General features: G+C 34.3%; 1 long non-coding RNA gene across 1 annotated transcript; it reads right to left on the bottom strand.

Moving 5' to 3' along the window:
- Nucleotides 1–1,803: 1,803 nt before the first annotated feature.
- On the bottom strand, nt 1,804–2,784 carry LOC125496589 (uncharacterized). The gene is made up of 3 exons (XR_008968903.1): nt 2,469–2,784; nt 2,116–2,234; nt 1,804–1,984 (listed from the first exon to the last, which is right to left on the bottom strand). It is a non-coding gene; the product is annotated as an uncharacterized LOC125496589 (long non-coding RNA).
- Between the last annotated feature and the right edge of the window lie 17,662 nt (nt 2,785–20,446).

Here is a 20,446-nt window from a genome sequence, read left to right as displayed (position 1 = left end):
TGATACACTCAAGTTGGAGAATTGCAGTTTACAAGGAAGTATTTCTAGTTTGGAGTAAAGAATTGCTTTCACTTTATCTCCTTCCTTCGTTTTTTGCTTTGGTTTGCTTCCACCGTAAATTACTTCTTCCAATATGGGGGACATTGGCACAACAACTTAGAATCTAAAAAGGACGGTTTAGAGCAAAAATTCAAAAATAGGTGGTAAATGCTCCTAATTTCTAGCTATCACAGTTTTTCTTTTAATTTAATTATTTTGACAAATTTATTATTATTGATAATAAGCAAAGATAACAGGTTTTATTATTCTCATAAATAATTAAGCATCACATAATAACTTCATAGCAAATATAACACACATTAATATAAGTGTTAACTAATATATTATCAATACAACCTAATGTAACAGTTCTACTGTTAAAACGTTAAATTTAGACTTTACATAACACTTGCTTAAATAAGAGTTAATCTAGGGGTGTTGTGTTTTCCCTTTTTGTAGTAGTGTTTACTCCTACCCAGGATTGAACCTGCAACCTTGTTTCCCATCCCTTATCACTTTACCATTGATCTTTCTTTAATTTCAAACATTTGGTATAAATATATTTCGGGACCCCTCTATTTTGGAGGCCCTATTCTGTCGCCTATACTGCATGAGCCAAGAACCGCTCGTGATCCTTGTGAATGATTACAACAAAAGGGAAATTAGGAACATCAAACTAATTAGTAAGATTAGTCATCATGTTACCTCGATTAGCCGTCCAATCCGCAGTAGCATTAGCCTCTCGAAAAGCGTGACGAATCTGGACATGTCCTCGAACTTATTCAGATCTTCACCTACATCTACAATAAGAGCATCAACACCCCATGGAATCTTCCAAATATTTTTAATAGATTGTATAACAGCCAAATTGTCACCCTCAACAATATGTTTTCTAATGCCCAAAGAAATATCCCCTCTAACACCTTCTCTTAGTCCTCGAGCTTCAGCAACAGGAATATATGCTGACGAATATAGAGCATCAGCACCACATAACAAAACTTTCCCTTCCTAGTTACGAATAAGAAATCCAAAGAAGACTTGACCATTTATAAGTTTTGAACCATCAAAGTTAACTTTGTAATAATCGGAGAGAGGAGGGCACCAACTAACCTAATTCCTATCCTTAGGCATACCAGATGACACACAACTCTTATGAGAAGAAAGCAGGGAGAATCGAGCATCAACTTCGTCAACTGTGGCTCCATGAACCTTCAACTTATGCACATAAGCTCTAACCATCACTAATCCAGAATTGTCAATTTGTGTCGGACCTAGGACCACCATTTGCGTCGGACATTAGTTCGATGACACAGGTCTCGAAGCAAATGACGGAGACATAATATGCTTCGGATGGGATTCGACACAAATCGAAAATGTTTTGCGTCAGATGCTAATCTTAACGCGACGCAAATGTAGGATGTTTAGCATGGCCAACTCTTATTTTTCACCCAAAAAATACCAATTTGCGTAGGACTTAGGAGCCTCATCCGACGCAAATGGTATTTTTTTAATAAAATAATACCATTTGCGTCAGAAGCAGCTCCAAGTCCGACTCAAATTGGTATTTTTTTATTTAAAAATATACCAATTTGCGTCGTACTTGGAGTCCAAGGCCGACGCAAACTACTTTGTTTTTAAAAAAAAAATCAAAGATATCATTGATCGTGCAGATTGCTTTCAAACCAGATTGCAACATTCAAATTGAAACATATTGTTGATTCTTTCCACCACCATTCAGATTGCAACATAATAAATAAAAAGAAATTAACATAACAATCCCACCACCATTCATATTCCAAACCCTGATTTCTTTTCTCTCTACAACTGTTCTGTGTTCAAATAATATGAAGAAAAAAATCTAAAATGAAAAACTTATACAAATCATATCTAAAAAGATCGAAATATAGAAGTTTGGTCTGCAATTTCTTCTCTTCCTCCACCAGATCTGAAAATTCAATAAATTTCATTTTTATTGAGTTGATAAATTGAAAAAATAACTAAATAGAGCGATTGATTTTACTGTTAAGGATTTGCAAAACGAAAAAAAAATCAGAATTAAAGGTGAATAAAAAAAACCTGAAAATCGAAGAACTTTCTGGAAATTTATTGAAGCAAGTCACGAGCAGGGGGTTGCGGCTGGGCAGGGAGGCGGAGGCAGGGGTTGCGGGTCGGGGTGGTGTGGTAGAGGAAAGAGACTCAACCCACAAAAAATGAAAAAATTATACATATTATAATCAATTCAATTCCAACCCAACAAAAAACAAAAAATTATACAAATTGTAAACGAAAAATGGGATGAAAAATAAAATTAAAATGTAAAAAAATTAACCCAGATCTGAAGTAAAGATGAAAGAAGTCCTCTTTATGCGTTGATGAATGAGGTACTCAAAAATAAAGATAAAAGAAGGAAAATTAAAGAGGGAGAGTACCAGCAATGAAAGCCCCCAACTCCGGCAGCGGCGGTCAACGACCCCAATGATGTGGCGGCCAACGACTCCAACGATGGCGGCGAAGCGCTTTTGGCAAAACTCTCTGTCATCCCTTTTCTGAATTTTGATTTGTTTACTAATGCAGTTGCACAAAGTTTCGCCGTCGGTGGTACTCGCTATTGTTGCCGAAGAAGAAAGAGAGAGAAAAGAGTCACCATGGAGAGAGGAAAGAGAAATGGTGAGAGATGAAAGTTGAGAAGTAAAACGGCTGAAGAGAGATCTAGGGTTAAGAAAAAGTGAGAGGAGTTTCAGGTTAGAGTGGGTGGGTTGGGCATATTAAACGGGTTGTGGGCTGATCTGTGTCAGATGGGCCAAGGGGTTCGACGCAAATTAGCCTTTGCAACGAACTTTAGTTAAGTGCAACTCAGATAGGGGCCTCAATTTTTGTATCCATGATGCAGCGATGTGCGTCGTATGGGCCTTAGTGTCCGACGCACATCCTTATATCTGAGCTATATGTGTTGCACATCAATAGGGTACCACGCATCTAGCTTGTATCTCATGCTTATGCAATGATATTTTGGATCACACTCTTCATAACATGCGACGCAAATTATGTTTTTGCGTCGTTTTGCTTGTTGTGCGATACACTTGGGGGGACGCAAATCGTCCTTTTCTATTAGTGCATCGAACTAACTTTAGATGGAGAGCAATTCTATTGCCGGAAAATCACCTATTTACAGTTATAACAAATAAACCACTACGTAATAGCAAAAATCTCCAATTGAGAACTCAAGAAGCAAAATCTCAGCTTCAACAAAGGATGAGTCATCCATAATAATGGGAGAGATAATCTAATTTATATGACTATTGAGATCTACAAACACATCTATAACAAAAGGACTACTAGAAAAAAGATGAGAGGAATCCTTAGAGTGATAATTATAAAAGACACACTCCATAGGGAGAAAAACATGACTTAATTCCAACCTTTTCTTTGTAGGAAGGCCATTTTGGCAAATTTTCCAAATAAAGAATTTAATTTTTGGGAGAACCTTCAACTTCCAAATCCAATGAAAAACCGTAGCCTCAAACGACTGTGAATCTAGACCTTGAATAAGATCAACACCTTACGTAACTGAATAATTTCCATCAGGGGAAAGACCCCAAAAAAGTTTGTCAGGAAGATAATTACTAGGAATAAACACGCTAGCCACTGAGTTAGAAATTGCTAGCGGATAAACTGCAAAAGAAGAGATTTATTCCATTCACGATCCTGGTTAATAAATTAACTAACTTTAATTTTTTCAGTTCCACTAACTACATGACAAACATCCGCAATGGGATAGCTAAAAACCCAATTATTATACCAAAAGGAGATATTCTCACCATTCCCCACATTTCATCTAATCTCCTTTTTAGAAAAGCTTCTTAACCCCATAAGTTTTCTCCATTGCCACGACACATTAGCTTTGACTTTATAAGAAAACAAATCAATTCGTCTTTAGATACTTTTTCTTAACTAAATTTATCCATAAATTTTCAGAAGAATTTAAAATCTTTCGAAGAAGTTTGAACTGGAGGGCAGTTCTATTAATTTAAGCTTTCCCCAGCCCCACACCTCCAAATTTCTTAGGTCTACAAATCTTGTCCCACCCTATCAAGTTTGGAGACTTAGCATCTGAGGCTTTATTCCAATAAAAAGTTTCTATAACATTTATCCAAGGAAGAAAAAACTGTAGGGGTAGAGTAAAACTTTCACTAGTGGAAAAATGAAGAAGGGCTGCGCTGAAAAAGGCCTGTAGGGCTGCGCTTTTTGACAGCAGCCCTTTCAGTAGCAGCCCTTCACTTTTTAAGTAGGGTTGCGCTAGAAATGCGCAGCCCTTAAGCTAGAAGGGTTGCGCTAGTTAGGAAAAAGCGCAGCCCTTCTGAGCTAGAAGGGCTGCGCTTTTTCCTAACTAGCGCAGCCCTTCCTACCAAAAAAAAAATAAAAAAAAATTTTTTTTTTGACTTTTTTTTACTCATAATCTCACATTTTCTGAAATTAAACAGAAGAGAAGAGAAACGAAACGAAAATACTAAACCCAAAACAAAAATAAGAATGAAACGAAAATAAAAAAAAGGAACAAAAACTAATATAGAAAGAGAAGTATACAAGAAGTATACAAGAACATTAATGAAAACAAAGATGAAAATACAAGAAATTATATACAAAGAGAAGTATAAAAGAACATTAATCAAAATAAACAAAGAGAAGTATACAAGAACATTAATCAAAACAAAGAGAAGTATACAAGAACATTAATCAAAATATATAAACAAAGAGAAGTATACAAGAACATTATAGATCTGAAAATACAAGAACTACCTCCAAACATTAACATAATAATGTTTAAATACATAAAACAAAACCCTAATACATAATTTACGGGAAAAAAAAATTTCGGAAAAACTTAAAATGGCTAAACATCACAGCCTAAACATCACAGCATAGCGGTGAGTTTGACTCGTTGGCTCGTTCCGCTTCCGAAAAGGTATCACAATAGGCAATCGGACTCCGTCGGCATGATTCGTGCAAATCATTTCAGCGTTTTTGTCGCAACATTTCTGGGAGTTTTAATTTTGAGAGGATTAGAGAGAAGGAGGAGAGGGAGGAGGGATGTGAGAGAAGGAGGAAAAGGAATAATGAGGGACGTGAGAGAGGAGAGAGAAGAATGAGGGATATATTTGACGAATCCCGCTTAATATTTGAAGCTCGCGAACTTAAATTTTTCAAATTTTTTTAAGAAGGGTTGCGCTTTTCTTCAAAAATGCAGCCCTACTTAGTCAGAAGGGATGCGCCTTTTATAAAAGCGCAGCCCTTCACTTAGTAGCGCTGCGCTTTCAGAAAAAGCGCAGCCCTTCTGAAGTAAGAAGGCTGCGCTTTTTCTAAAAGCGCAGCCCTACTAAGTGAAGGGCTGCGGTTTTATAAAAAAGCGCAGCCAAACTGTTGTGTAGGGCTGCGCTTTTGTACAAAAGCGCAGCCCTTCACTAGTAGGGCTGCGCTTTTGCCCTTCTTTTTTTTCCCCTAGTGTTTGCATTTGATAATTGGTTTTCGTTGCTAGATTAGATTGGATAAGAATGGTCCTACCCGCCTGAGATAAAGAGTTAGCTTTCCACTTTTTCAATTGAGAAGAAACTTTTTCTTGAAGATCATGAAACGTAGCATTCATTACTTTGGTACTAATAATTGGACATCCAAGAAATTTGCCCAAAGAGAAAGATTCCTCCATTTGCAAAATACTAGCAAAATTAGCAAAAACTATTTCTGAAATATTTTGAGTACATCGGAAAGTAAACTTGTGAAAAATAATGAGTTGACCTGACATAGAACAATACTTATCTAAGATGTTTTTGATAATATAACAGATTAGCTCAGTAGCTTTAGCAAACACCATAGTGTCATCTGCAAAAGTTAAAAAGGTAATTTTAACTCTTGAATGTCCTAATTTAACACCTATAGATCTAGTTCCAACTGAACTAGCTTGATGCAGTTAACGAGCTTAAATTTCTACACATAAAATAAAGGAAAAATTGACATGAATAATCCCAACTTTCACCAGTCTTCTCAAAAATAATTTCAACTTTGAATTATTTTAGAATAATCCCAATTTTAGGGTTAACTTCTCAAAATAATCCAAACTGTTAATTTTCAATATTATTATAGACCTAAAATGGATTATTGTAACCAAGAAAAAGATTGTTTGGCTTATTTTGAGAAGGTCCCCTTAAAAGTTGGGATTATTCTGGATTAATTCAAAATTGGTAATATTTTGAGAAGATGTGTGAAAGTTGGGATTATTCATGTCAATTTTTTCTAAAATAAATATATAAGGAGATAAAGGGTCTCCTTGACGAATACCTCTTGACGGAGAAAAGTTTCACCACGAATACCATTAACTAAAACTGAGAAAGAAACAGTAGTAATGCATTGACGTAGCCATTCTATCCAATAAGAGCAGAAGTACAATCTCTCGAAAGTAATAAAAATGAACTCGCACTCTAAATTAAACAGTCATAAGCTTTCTCCATATCTAATTTAAAAGTTATTCATCCTTCTATTTCTAAAATAATGGAAAACTTCTTGTGCTATGAGCACGTTATCTTGAATTAATCTTTCAGGTACAAAAGCTCCCTGTAGAGGGTGAATAATCATACCCATAACAACTTTTAACCTATTGACCATGATTTTAGAAATAATCTTATAAATTGTAGAGCAAATACTAATAGGTCTTAAATGATTAGAATTAGAAGGATTGTCTATTTTTGGGATTAAGGTAAAAAAAAGTATGATTAATCTCCGTTAATATCTTACTTGAATGGAAAAAGACTTTAGCAGCTCTGTAAATCGATCTACCAACTAAAGGCCAATATTTTTGAAAAAAGAATGAGGGATAACCATCTAGCCTAGTAGCTTTATCAGGCGCCAAATCAAAAGTCGCAATTTTTACTTCATTCCATACATAGATATAAATAATCTTCATCCGAAATAATTTCGTCTAATAAATCAAAATCATTATTGATATCAAATGAGCAAGAAGGATTAGCTAGAAAATGTTGTTTAAAAGCACTAGTAATACATTCTTCAATGCGACTAGCTAGAAACAGCAATTGAATTATTATGAGTATCTTGAATTGTATTAATTAAATTACGATTTATTCTAATAGAGGCACAAGTGTGGTAATACTTAGTATTAGCATCACTAAATTTAAGATGGTTTTATTTAGCTTTGATTTTCCAATGCAAATCTTGAAAATGAAGACGTTTAGTCTACTTTGCCAAGAATTTATCTTGAGATGCTATTAAAGAAGGACAATTTTTATTATGTACCAAAGCACTTTCGATAAACTTTAATTTTTCTTCTACAATTCTAAGTTATCTAAAAATGTTACCAAAGCGAGTCATTGACCAAACTTTGGCTTTTTCCTTGAGAAGTTTGTGTTTTTTCACAAAACAATACATATGATATCCCTAAAATTGAGTATACTATGTTTTCTTAATTAAACAATCAAAATCTTTTCGGAAAGTCCACAACTTGTTAAAACGGAAAGGGGTAGGGGTTTCCTATACTTAGACTATGTTCGGTTCACCTTATTTTTGCTAATTTCAAATCAAATCAGATCAGATCAGAAAAAATAAGTTCAGATCATATCAGATAAGTTCAGATCAGATCATTCTTATATTTAAAAACTCATTATTATTATTATTATTATTAATACTATTATTTACTAGTACATTTGTTCAAAATGATTATTATTATTGCTGTTGTACTTATTAATTATTAATATTGGTAATTATTATTAATCTCGTTGTTATCATTATAAATGTCATTGTTATCATTATTTTAAGTTATTTTATTGTTATTAAATAATAGAAAATTAAAAACCACATGTTAAGAACATAAGATTTTTTTGATAACAATGACATTTATAATGGAGATAGAATTTTTGCTGAAAGATTTTTTCAAAAAAAAAAAAACTGAAAATATCAAGGTTCACAGAGCAAATGAGGGGGGCTAAGGGAGGCTGCGTGGTGAGAAACATAAAACAAAATTAGTAGTAGTACTCAGGTAAAGTTTCATAGTTGTTTGTATATCTTATTTTAGTTTATATGAAAAAAGGAGTTGAGTCTCCCAACTTCTCAAGTGTGAAACATTTTTTTAAGGGAAAGTGTGAAACATTTTAGAAGTGCTCTTATAAATTAATTACTTGGGTTATAGAATTATTTTTAGTAATAATTATTATTATATTATAATTATATTTATTGTTGTTATTATTATAATAATGTTAATAATAATTATTATTAATAATAATAAAAGTCGTGTAAAAGTTGTGATAGACATAATATGATAATAATAGTAATATTATAAATAAAATCTTTTCATGTATTGCATAATAATTAATTACAAAGTAATATTATAATAGTATAATATATTTTATAAAAGATAAGATCTTGTATATCAGATCAGGTCAGATCAGAAAAAATAAGTTCAGATCAGATCAGATCATAAAAAATAAGTTCAGATCAGATAAGTTCATATCACAAAATTTCAGGTGAACTAAACATAGCATTACTAACATTTAGAGAAATAGAGACTTGACAATGATTTAAAGAAGTCAAGTTATGATGTTGAACCTTAGAGTTAGCAAATAAATTTAAACAATCTATAAATATGTGAAATTTATGATTCATACTTCCTGTTTTTTCCTACCATTTTTATTTTTGACACTATTCACAAATTATATTTTGTGTCTTTTACCATCTTGTATTATTTCTACATAAGATAAAACAGTCATGTGGGGTATTATCAGATTCTTCTCGATATATATCATCAAAATATCAACTTTTATAATTTTTACTTAAACCTAACTAATGATATAATTGTTCAAAGTTGTACGTTGACGAACGTGTAAAAAACATAACATTTTTTTATGCGTTTTTTACGTGTAAAAAGCATATGGTAGAGAAAAAAAAAATGAAAGAGGTACTCAGGCTAACTCATATATTCTTTATTCAAACAATCGAGAATGATTAGCAATCAAATTATAGTCATCAATTTCAATATTAACCAACATACTAATTCAAAGTGGTTCAAATTTACACGCATTTCTTCATATCATATTTTATGTGTTTAAGGGCCTGTTCTCTTCGGCATAAAACAACTGAACTGAACTGAACTTATTGGAGTTGAACTGAACTGAACTGAATTGAATTGAATTGAATTAAATTAAATTAAATTGAATGTAATAAATATATAAATAATATTTTAAACAATAATAATATGAATATTAAATAATAATTATAATGATAAGTAATAATATTGAATAATAATAATATAGTATTTTGGATATTTTTAAATGATAGTTATAAATAAATAATATTAATAACCATAAATTAATAATAATAATTAATGATAATAATGATAATTAATAATAATTATTTTATATTATTTTTATTAATATATTAATACTTGATGATGATATAATAACAATAATATCTAAGAAGTAAATTAATATTACTATTTTAATAATTAGATTTTACTAATATAATAATATCTAATAATAAAGATAATGATTGGGTTGGACCGCGAAAATTACATCATAAACCGTCTTGATGCGATTTGATTGGTTTATGGGCTAAAAAGCGTGGGTTTATTTGTGCTTTGACCTAAACCGTGTTCCTCCTAATAATAATGAGTAAAGCTATAATAAACAATATAATATATAGAAACAACAACAACAATAATAATAATAATAACAATAATAATAATAATACTTAATAGTAATGATACAAAAATAAATAATAATAATAATAATAATAATAATAATAATAATAATAAGAGTAATTAGTAAAATAAATTATACCAACATAATAATAATATTTAACAAAATAGTTATAAAAGAATGGAGCTGAACTGAACTGAACTGAACTCAACTCAACTGATTGGAGCTGAACTGAACTGAACTGAACTGATTAGAGCTAAACTGAATTGAACTGAAAATAAGTTGGGGAGAACAAGTCCTAACTTATCTACTTTAATGCAAATATCTTACCAAATTTGAATTTCATGTGCCAATTGATGAAAAACACATGTTAATTAGTAATTAGGTTTTTTTACCGTCAAATTATGTTTTATGTCTTGGCAATTTTAATGAATTCATCAGTTTAAAGAGTCACGAAAGAAAGATAGAAATTTTGGGTTGGTGGGACTTTTGGGATGACCTAAGTGAATTGATGGTTGTTCCCTTGTCTGACTCTGAGCTATTGATTGAGGTTTTTTTTTTTTGTTGTAATTAATATTGCCTTTTGTTTAAAAGGAGAGTAAATTTATTGTTTCTTTTAGTCAAAATTGTCAACAACTATCTAATATATATCATTTTTCATAAACAACTACCTAATATAAACTTTTCTTATACAACTACCTAAGTTAATAATTCCGTCAAGGTAACACTACCAAAGACGTTAATTTTGAAATTTCCGTCACATGGGGCACATCTTTTCTAATTTCCCACCTTTTTTACTGCATTTCCCTCCTAAAAACTATCTAAGGCATTATAAAATCCTCGAAAATATGAAATTATTGTCAATACTGAGCTAAAATATTCACTCAAGGTTTTTAATTCTTTAGGTAAGTTCTCCTTCCTTTCCCTTTTGATATTAGGGTTTATAGAATAGTATTTTTGGTAAAAATTTAATGTCATTGGTGATATAATTGGGGAATTGTACTGATTTTATTTGAAATTAGGGTTTTTATAAATTGGGGGATTCGTTAATTATGATAAATTTCTGTTTTTTTGGCTAATTATTTTTGAATATGTTGGATTCAAAGAATGAGTAGCACATCAACAGGTCTGTCCAATTGAGTTCTTCCTAAAATTTGCAAATGTAAGATTGGTGTGGCAACTCTGACATCATGGACCAGTGATAATCCTGGGAGGAAATTTATAACTTGCAAGTTTTATGGTCGCATTAGAAAGATCAGGCATGGCTGTGATGTGTGGGAGTGGGTTGATGAACATCAAGAGGAATGGCAAAGGGTGATGATTAATCAATTGTTGTTGGAGAAGAAGCTACTTGGTAATGATGTTGAAGTACTGAAAGATGAGATTCATAAACTGGAACAACAGAGGAGGAAGTTTGCTAAGGAGAATGAGAGATTGGTGAAGAAACTGAAGGCAACTAGCATGGAGAAGAGAGGAAGTGAGGGTGGAAGCATTTACATTTTCTATGGATTTGTTTGCTTTGTTTTCTGCAATTTGGTATGGATTATGATGACAAAGTTTGATGCGTAATATGCAGCAAATTAGGTAGGATTAATCAAGTACTAGGCATGTTATCAACTGTTGTGAACTTGGAATGGTTAATCAGCTGTTGTTGTTGTTGTTGTAAGCATGTAATGGTTTCTTTGTCTTCAATGAAAAGTACTAAGTAGTTGCTGTGAAAAGCTTTAATTGTGAATTTGCATTTTTTTTTCTAAAAAAAATCCAACAATACAATAGGATGATGAGCCTGTTAATGCTAAAAATTGCTCTAACATACATTACATTAAGTTATGTTCTTAATCCAACAGTAGCCAAAACATATTTGGCACAAAACAAATGGTGTACCTACTAAATTGTTTCAGTAATCTTTGCCAAAACATTAGGAACTACTTAACCATTCTTTTACAAAAATCAAATTACACTTGCCAAGCAGGATTTTTAGCAGGCCCCTTTACAATTTTTTCAAGTTTAGGCTTCTTGACATACAGCTCCCTTTGTGGCAGCAACTTGTGAGGATTTTTCATCTTGTTGTTTCTCTTTACTTGGCTGCTTCTTTCACCTCTGTTGTCCAGCTTGTAGTTGATTTGATCATTGGCTGCTTTGTGTCCAAGGTGGGATGGAGTTGGTGTTTGGTTGAAATGGGCTACTTGGGCCACCTTGATGTTCCATGCCCATGGGGTTACTAATGCATTCAGCTTCATAAACCTATCACAATACATAAACATATCAAATACATTCATGTTGAGAAAAAGTTTCTATATAAACAAAATCTATGGTAAGTAGATTACCTTCCTTGTTACTCTGGCCTCCTTTACCCTTTGAGCAACTGTTCAAGGATCCATGTTAAATGGTCTACCTCCTTTAGATTTTTCCTTTGGAGGAGCTGGAGGGTTATTGCACTTGGTCTTGTAGTGGCCCAACTGACCACAATCACCACATTGGTTCTGCCTCTTAGGCCTCTTAACATAAGTGCTTTGCTTGTCTTGTTTTTCATGTGCTTCTTTTTTTCTTTTCTGAAGAGAAGGTCTGCCTGGCATCTTATTGATTGGTGGAGGTAATGGCTAAGGGAATTCAGTGGCTTCTCTTTGATTCATTCCAGGCATAGGTTTTATATATGGACCATATGCTTGCATATATTTCTCTCTGCTATAAAAGGGGTCTACATAGTCCTCCGGTTTCCCCCTAATTCTGAGTATGCAAGCATATGCATGTATGCAAGGAATCCCTGTCATCACTAGTGGAAAAAAGCTCAATTGCTCCGGTTGAAAACCCCTCAAATGCTCCGTATTTGACCCGTAGCAAACGTCATACGAGCATTTGAGCATTTGAGCATTTTACAAATGCTCCGGTTGATAACCGGAGCATTTATTTCCTCAAATGCTCCGGTTATGACAAAAACCGGAGCATCTGAGCTTTTTTAGAGGAGTAAAATACCACAAATGCTTCGGTTTTTAAGGAAAATCGGAGCATTTGTGCGCACAAATTCTTCGGTTTTTCCAAACAACCGGAGCATTTGTGTATTTTAAATGGTAAAAAAAAAGTTCCACCTACTGCCAGCATGGCAGCATGCATGCAGCTAGCATCCTATACTATTACACTAACGCAGCCCACCAGCAATACACAAAGATATATGAAGTATTTGTAAATAGATAATTGAATGCATAATAACTTCAAAATAATATATTAAAGGTATATGATCCAAATATAGAACCTCAAGCAGATAGTGAAAGAACATCAAACTCCTTGTAGAATACACAAATCAATCCTTCACAAGCATGTTCAATTCCAGAATTCCAGTCAAGGCTTACAGTACAAGGTAGAGCGATGAAGGGTGAATACTATAGTGCTAAATTACATAATCGAGAGATGACAAAAGCAACTATAATACAAATAGAGGTTTCACATAATAGAAAAACTCCTTAAGGAAAAAAGGATAGATATTGCTGTAAGGATGTATTTGTATCCTTTACCCCATCGTTTACACAAGAAACAAGTTCATAAAGTGCATTTCCTAGACCATCTGATGCATGGACAACAAAATCCATTTAGTTACTCGAGAAAAACGATATATTCACCAATGACTAATTCACAAACACACACACCAAACGCACACAAACACACATATTCACCAATGTGCAATGGATAAAACAAGACCTGCTTTTCCAGTCATATGCCTCACTTATGCAATCTTTGAATTTACCAGAGCCTCCATCATATGTTTTCTGCAACATCTGATTTTGCCCTATTGAAAAGAAAGCAGCAAGTGTTAATAAAACATGTTAGACAGTTCTAGATTTTCAAAGAATACATCAGTAAAAGCAATGTCTCAGGATAATACACTAAAATTTAGATTATTGAATATGCAAAGAAAAACTAAGACTCGCTACACTAGATCATATTTGTGCATTATATTGTATTAGACTAGCCTAACCTAAGGGGGCAGGGGTATTTTTGGTAATATACCCTAGTTATTTTGTTAGTTCCACGAGGAAGGCAGCTAGTTAGTTAGAGGAGATAGTAGGGAGGTCTACTATAAGTAGAGGAGATTAGGAAAGAAGAAATTATGAAGAAAATATTGGAGAGTTTAGTATTTTAGTAAATCAGTTCAGCATGCTCAGATCACTACTTAACTCATACTTAAACATATTCTATATGTTGTCAAGCTCCAAATAATGAGCATGCAGCCATTAAGTCCTCTAAAGTAATAGCATTTCAATTTCATTTGTTTGTACAAACTAACCATTCGTTACTACTCACAATTTATAAAACCTAAATGAATAATGTGTAATTTCAGTAAAGAGCCTTGTAAGAAAGGAAAGAGTTTTCTCATGATCTTTAAACACCCTCAAGGAGACGCAAGTGGACAAGTCTATAATATTACAAATGATCTCTGCTAAAATAATATATGTTGTTTCAGATTTCTTAATCACCTGAAATAGATTTCTTGTTAGGACTATATTCTCATTTTCACCAGCAAAGAAACATAACATACCCAGCAGCACAAAGATGGCTAGTGATAGAATCTGCTGAACTACCATATCGAAAGGAATATCTCAACTTGTGAAGCATATAGAACATTGAAACATTGTTTCCTTTTCATTTCCCATATTAGGATACAATTAAAGTTTATTTTAGATGCTACTTGGAGTATTTATCGCTATATAAGTCTTAAAAGCATTCCTTTTACTTTTGATTATTTAAACTACATATTTTGGTTTTAAGATAGATAAAGTCATACAGAAAAGAAAATCACTAAACTACATCAACTTTCCTTTAAAGATACTAATTCAATTCAATCATACATTAAAGAGGTCCAAGCTAACACTAGAATAAGCTAACTATACACTTTTCCAACTGACCTTTGAGTAACTGTCAGCAATAGAGAAGGAAGGATTGTCAAATGTTTCTTCAGAGGCCCATCGGTTTTCTTATAGTGAAGGAATTTGCTTTGACAGAATAAATACTTGCCATGCGTGGTGCTCATGTTGTTATGGCTGTGAGAAATGTGGATGCTGGCAAAAATCTCAAACAGAAAATACTTGCAGAAATTCCTACTGCTAAAATTGATGTTATGGAGTTGGATCTCAGCTCATTAGCGTCAGTAGAGAAGTTTGCATCTGAATTCAAGTCCTCGAATTTGTCCCTTAATTCTCATGTGAGAAAACTGAACTGAACAGATGGTGACTTGTCATGCTAAGATTTTAAACTTCTAGATCCTTAAATTGCATAAGCAACCATTTCTTCAACCTGCTAAAAATCACTTTTATTGAACAAATATTATACCTGCTACTATTTTATAGTCATACAGATGAGTGCTTAATGATGATTTATCTTTGGAAGTAACAATGCAGGGATTATGGCTACCCCATTTCAATTATCTAAAGAGAACATAGAGCTTCAGTTTGCAACCAATCATTTAGGTGGGCTACCCCATTTCAATTATCTAAAGAGAACATAAAGCTTCAGTTTGCAACCAATCATAACATCATATATAACAATCTATCATCTAGAAAACTCTACGTTATCCTCAAACACCCTCCCGCAATAGTAATGGCAGTTTTACGAACAATATGATTGGAAATGTAAAGAAATATCTTCTAACCTTGATAATAACAAGATGTGCAGGAAGGTTCACGCCCCAGGCCAACGTGCTAGTTGACACCAATACCTATCAAAATGTTTAAATTCAATAAGCATAGAAATCTCCATTATGGAACTCAGAAAAGCTACAAGGTAACCATAGGAAGAGAAAGCAAGGTGGACGAGTTCCATGTCGAAATAAGTATACTAGAATTTTGCAAACACATGAAACAAAGCTTTTGAGCTTACAGACCTGAATTTTGTTGTTTCCAAACAATTCTTCAACTGCAGATCGATCCTTGTCATTCAATCCAGCATGGTGCAAACCAATACCAAATTGCAAAATGCCTCAGGTTCTGATCTGTGATATAGGAAAGAATCATCTGCAACTCTTCTTCAGATATACTCAGGAACTTCCTCGGATGCTCATCAGATGCGGCATACTAAGCTATAAAAATAATCAGGAATATATACGCAGCAATACACTCAAAACAAGGAGAAATAGGAAAAAAAAGAACCTGTTTAAGCATACTCCATACCTGAATTAGGTCCAAAGCTGTTAGCCTTGTTTGTCGCCGGGATTAAACAAATATAAGAACTGGTTTTGTAGGTGAATGTGAATAGATAGCAGCATATGCAGGTTTATTCATGCTATTCATCCTTGGACAATAGAACTTCCCAGGGTATCCCTATTTATGAGAAGCAGCAGATAGACAGTCACCTCTAACAATACTCGTATTCTAATAATCTTGTAAAGTGGAAAGGTATCAAGCAACTAAAAGATCAATTACCAAACAACTAAAACATGTGAACATACAAATGGAGTATACTAGAATTTTACAACACAAATGGAGTTAACTTGGTTTTTGAATATTCTAATTTCCTTCCCTATTTTTTGAATTTTAAAACACTTAATCACTGGAACAGACAACAAAACAGGAACAATGACACAGGAACAAGTTTGTGCTTAGCTTGCTGCTTCGTCGTTTCACTTTTCCTCACCCTTTAAGCTTTTGAAATAGTGTCTTGAGAGAATCTAAAGCCATAGCCCATAAGCATATGGAGTATGCATATATGAGCTTGTCCAATAGTATTAAAGTTATATGAAATAATAGATGAAACTGAACAAACAGAAAGCATCATAAACGGTAAAACACTAGGAAATCATTTCGATCGAAAAACTGAAATAATTTTCTGAAGTCGCAAAAATAACGAAAGAAATGGAAGGATATAGGGTTTTGAAGCGTGAAAAAAGGTGGACAGTAGAAGAAATACCTTAAGCTGATAAAGAAGAATGTTGCAGGTATCGAACTCATTACGGAGAGACGATGCTTTGAAACGTTCGAAGGCTGACTGGCTGAGAAACTACATCCATGTTTTGGCATGCTCCGGAACAGCAGCACCGAAACAAAAGTGGCTCGCTGCGGTGGCCGGATAGGAAATCGAGGTAAGAGATAGAGTTTTGGACCCAAATAAAACCCTAAACGAAATATTAAAAAACCCTAACAAAATCCCCAAATCCAGAAAACCAAAAATATCCTAAAATACAGCAATAAATTTCAAACAAAAATACCTGGACATGCATTCCAAGGAGAGGACCAAGAGTGAGTTCCAGTTGAAATCCGGCGGACGAAGGGACGACGGGGGACGGCTGAGTGGTGGAGGATGCGAAGGACTTGGGACTTTGGGAGGGAGAGGCGACTTAGGAGTTATTAGGGAGAGGAGTTCGTACTTTAATTTGGGACGGCTGTGTGTAATATTTGATAACATTAGAAAAAAACTCGCGCCTAACATCCAAATGCTCCGTTGATCAACCCGAGCATTTGTATCACAAATGCTTGTGTTGATTAGTCAACCGGAGCATTTGATACCAAATGCTCCGGTTGACTAATCCACACGAGCATTTGTATCACAAATGCTCGGGTTGATTAATCAACCAAAGCATTTGATAAGTAGCAAAAGCTGTTTTTTACACTAGTGCATATCCCACTTGTTACATGAACAAGACCTATCTCTTAAGTTAACTACAAATCTATCATGCTGGTAATCAACTTCCCACTCCCCCCACTCTGGAAGGCACCATCACACACTGCTTAGCTTCTTCTTTCACCCAACTGAAAACCTTATCAACAAAAGGCATAAACCTCCCATTATAGCTTTGAACCCCATCCCATTTCTCTGTATTTCTCTTCATCACATACCTTCTTATCCATTCAAGGCGTATGATGATTGGTTTGTCCCTTGCTTCCTTGATTACTGAGTTGAAAGTCTCATAAAGGTTGTTAAGCAACAAATTGGACTTTGACCTAGTAAGGAAGGCATGTCTAGCCCAATATTTAGGGAATTGCAGCTAAGTAGTTATACGCATCTTGGGAGAGGAACTTGATAGCCTCCATTTCAGCTATAAAAGTAAACTAACAACAACCAACAACATTCAACCAACAAATAACTTGATCAATACAATTATCAACAATAAATATACTATGAACTACACTTAACACATAAAGTCTAACCCTTGAACTTGTCCTAGATGCTCTCCAAAATGACTCTTTGAATGTTGTACCAGAAAATTGAAGCTTGAAGTTTGCCCAAATGTGTCTTACACAAAATCTAACCTCGGCATTTGGGCAAACTGTTTAAACAGCATCAATTAATCCCTTGCAATAATAAGTTAGAAATAGGTCAACAACATATATAAAGTAACAACATTAGGCTAAAAGAAGGAAGTTTAATTGCTCACCTTTTGTTTGTCAGACATAACAGTCAAGCCCTCTCCATTGTGGAATCCTATGTCATTAATCAAAAGCTCCAAGAAACATCTCCAACTTTGCTTATCTTCAATCTGAGCAACAACCCATGCCACTGGAAATATGTTGTTGTTACCATCCTTAGCCACTGCTGCCAATATCATGCCAGGGTATATGCTCCCTTGAGATGACATCCATCAATGCCAATAAGAGGTCTGCAACCCTCTGTAAATCCTAGCTTACAAGCCTCCATGTACACATACATACGCTGAAATAATGGAGGTGGATTTTGTGCTCCAGTCACTGATATAAGGGCTGATGATCCTGGGTTGTATTTCAGGATTGCACTAACATAACCATACACCCTTTTGTACTGATCAGATGCATCACCATATATGCTTAGCTTAGCCCTAACCCTTGCAAACCAAGCTCTATAGTACCCAATTGTGACCCTGTGTCAGTGAACAACTTATGTATGGATTTTTTTAGCTCTTGGTCATCTTTGAAGTAATTTGTATACTTCTCTGCCAACCACTCAGATGACACCTTACTATTTGCATCAACATGACCACAATTATGCTCAAGGTCTAGACTTTTTATTTGCATTGTGATCTCTATTGGCAAACTCACTGCATACACCTTAAACTTACACTTATCTTCATCATCACACACACACTTAACAATCTTCCCATGCTGCTTGTCCCATGGGCAACTACACTTATATTTGCAATGAGCTGTCAGTCTCTTAGAAGAATTGTGAATCAAAAGTAGTCATAAGTGTTCTCAATAGCATGAAACCTAAGTGCTTTTCTCAGTACATAAACATCCCTGAACTTCAGCCCATTTGTCAAGTTGATTCTCTTCTTGAAGTCAACTTCTGTGTTGAATGTAGGGTATGGATCCACTTCATCATCAGACCCTTGTAAACTCCTCAGCTCATCAGAATCATACTCATGCTCCTCAATTAAGTTTATGTCACACTCTTCCTCAACAGCCTTACCCCTAATAGCACCCTTATCAACAGGCTCACCCTTCTCCTTGGACTTTTATGTTTCCAAACCTGCTTGACTTCTTGTCTTAACACCACCTACTGCTGCTGCAACTTCCTTAGTGATATAACCCTAGTGCTGCTATGAACACCTCCACAACATCCTCATCCTCTTCTTCAGGTTCAAACTGGACATCGAAATATGAGAACTCACTATCACTAGAGCCTTCCCCTTCCTCATCTGATAAAGTTTGTTTTTTGGTTTAGGTTTGACCACTTTTTTCTTTTTTGGACCTGACTTTTTCTCAGTTTTTCCTACGGTCAATCTACCTTTAGTTGCAACTGTCTTCACTCTAAGTGTGCTTCTTTTTAGAGGGGAGGATGAACTTGAAGCTGTAAGTTTTGGGGGAGTTAATGCTAAGGCAACAGTTGATGATGAGGGATTAGATGAATGTTTAGGTTTTGGAGAAGATGTTGAGATGATGGCACAAGAACCAATTACAGAGGAAGGGAATCTTGGGGGTGACTTTGATTTAGTGACCTTAGAATAAAATTGGGCTTTGGTTATAACTGAAACCCCCTCATCACTTTTAATAGGGCTACTTGATTTAAGCCTAGTTGATCTTCTTATAGGGCTTAAAACTACCACAATATTTGGCTCCTTCAACTTTATTTTGGTTGAATCTGAGACTTGGATGAGTTTTTTTGGTTGACTGGTTGGTATACTTAGGCTTAGGCTATTTGTTGGAGATACTAAGCCTGGTACTTAAACCTGCCTTCTAGTTGGAGCCCAATTCACATATTTGCTCCTTGGTTTTAGCCTTGTTAACACCTTGGGCTCCTCCAAAACCCAAACAGTAGCCCTATTCCATCTATCTGCACTATCAACCAGCAAATTAATTTCCCTATCACCTTCAATCTTCACTCTCCCATCACTCAATGTCTTTCCCTTTAGCATAAACCATACACTGAAATTGGCCAAATGTTGCCCTGCATATTGCATTTGCTTCACTACAACTTCTCTTAAACTATCAATGTTTATGGTTAGAGTCTAATATTGAAGTTTCATTCCCTGAATAGGAAACCTCTTAACCCCATTAATTTTCATAGGCGTATACCGAGTTTCCCCATTAATTTCTACAAATTTGTCCCCAAACCAGATACTCATATCAACATACAGTGGTGGTACCCTAAAAATTAAAAGATTCACTCAATTTTAGCATCCCCAAATTCAGTACAAGACAAAAATTAAAAAAACACATTTACATAGTCCACATTGCAATTACAAACCCTAGAATTATGTTAATTTAAACAGGGCCCATTAAACATCGCATTAGCAAGCAAAAACTAAACTAATTCAA

Source organism: Beta vulgaris, chromosome 1 (genome assembly GCF_026745355.1).
Source record: "Beta vulgaris subsp. vulgaris cultivar EL10 chromosome 1, EL10.2, whole genome shotgun sequence".
NCBI classification, from domain to species: domain Eukaryota; kingdom Viridiplantae; phylum Streptophyta; class Magnoliopsida; order Caryophyllales; family Amaranthaceae; genus Beta; species Beta vulgaris.
Note: the sequence above shows the minus strand (reverse complement) of the source record. Positions and strands in the feature narration are given on the sequence as shown.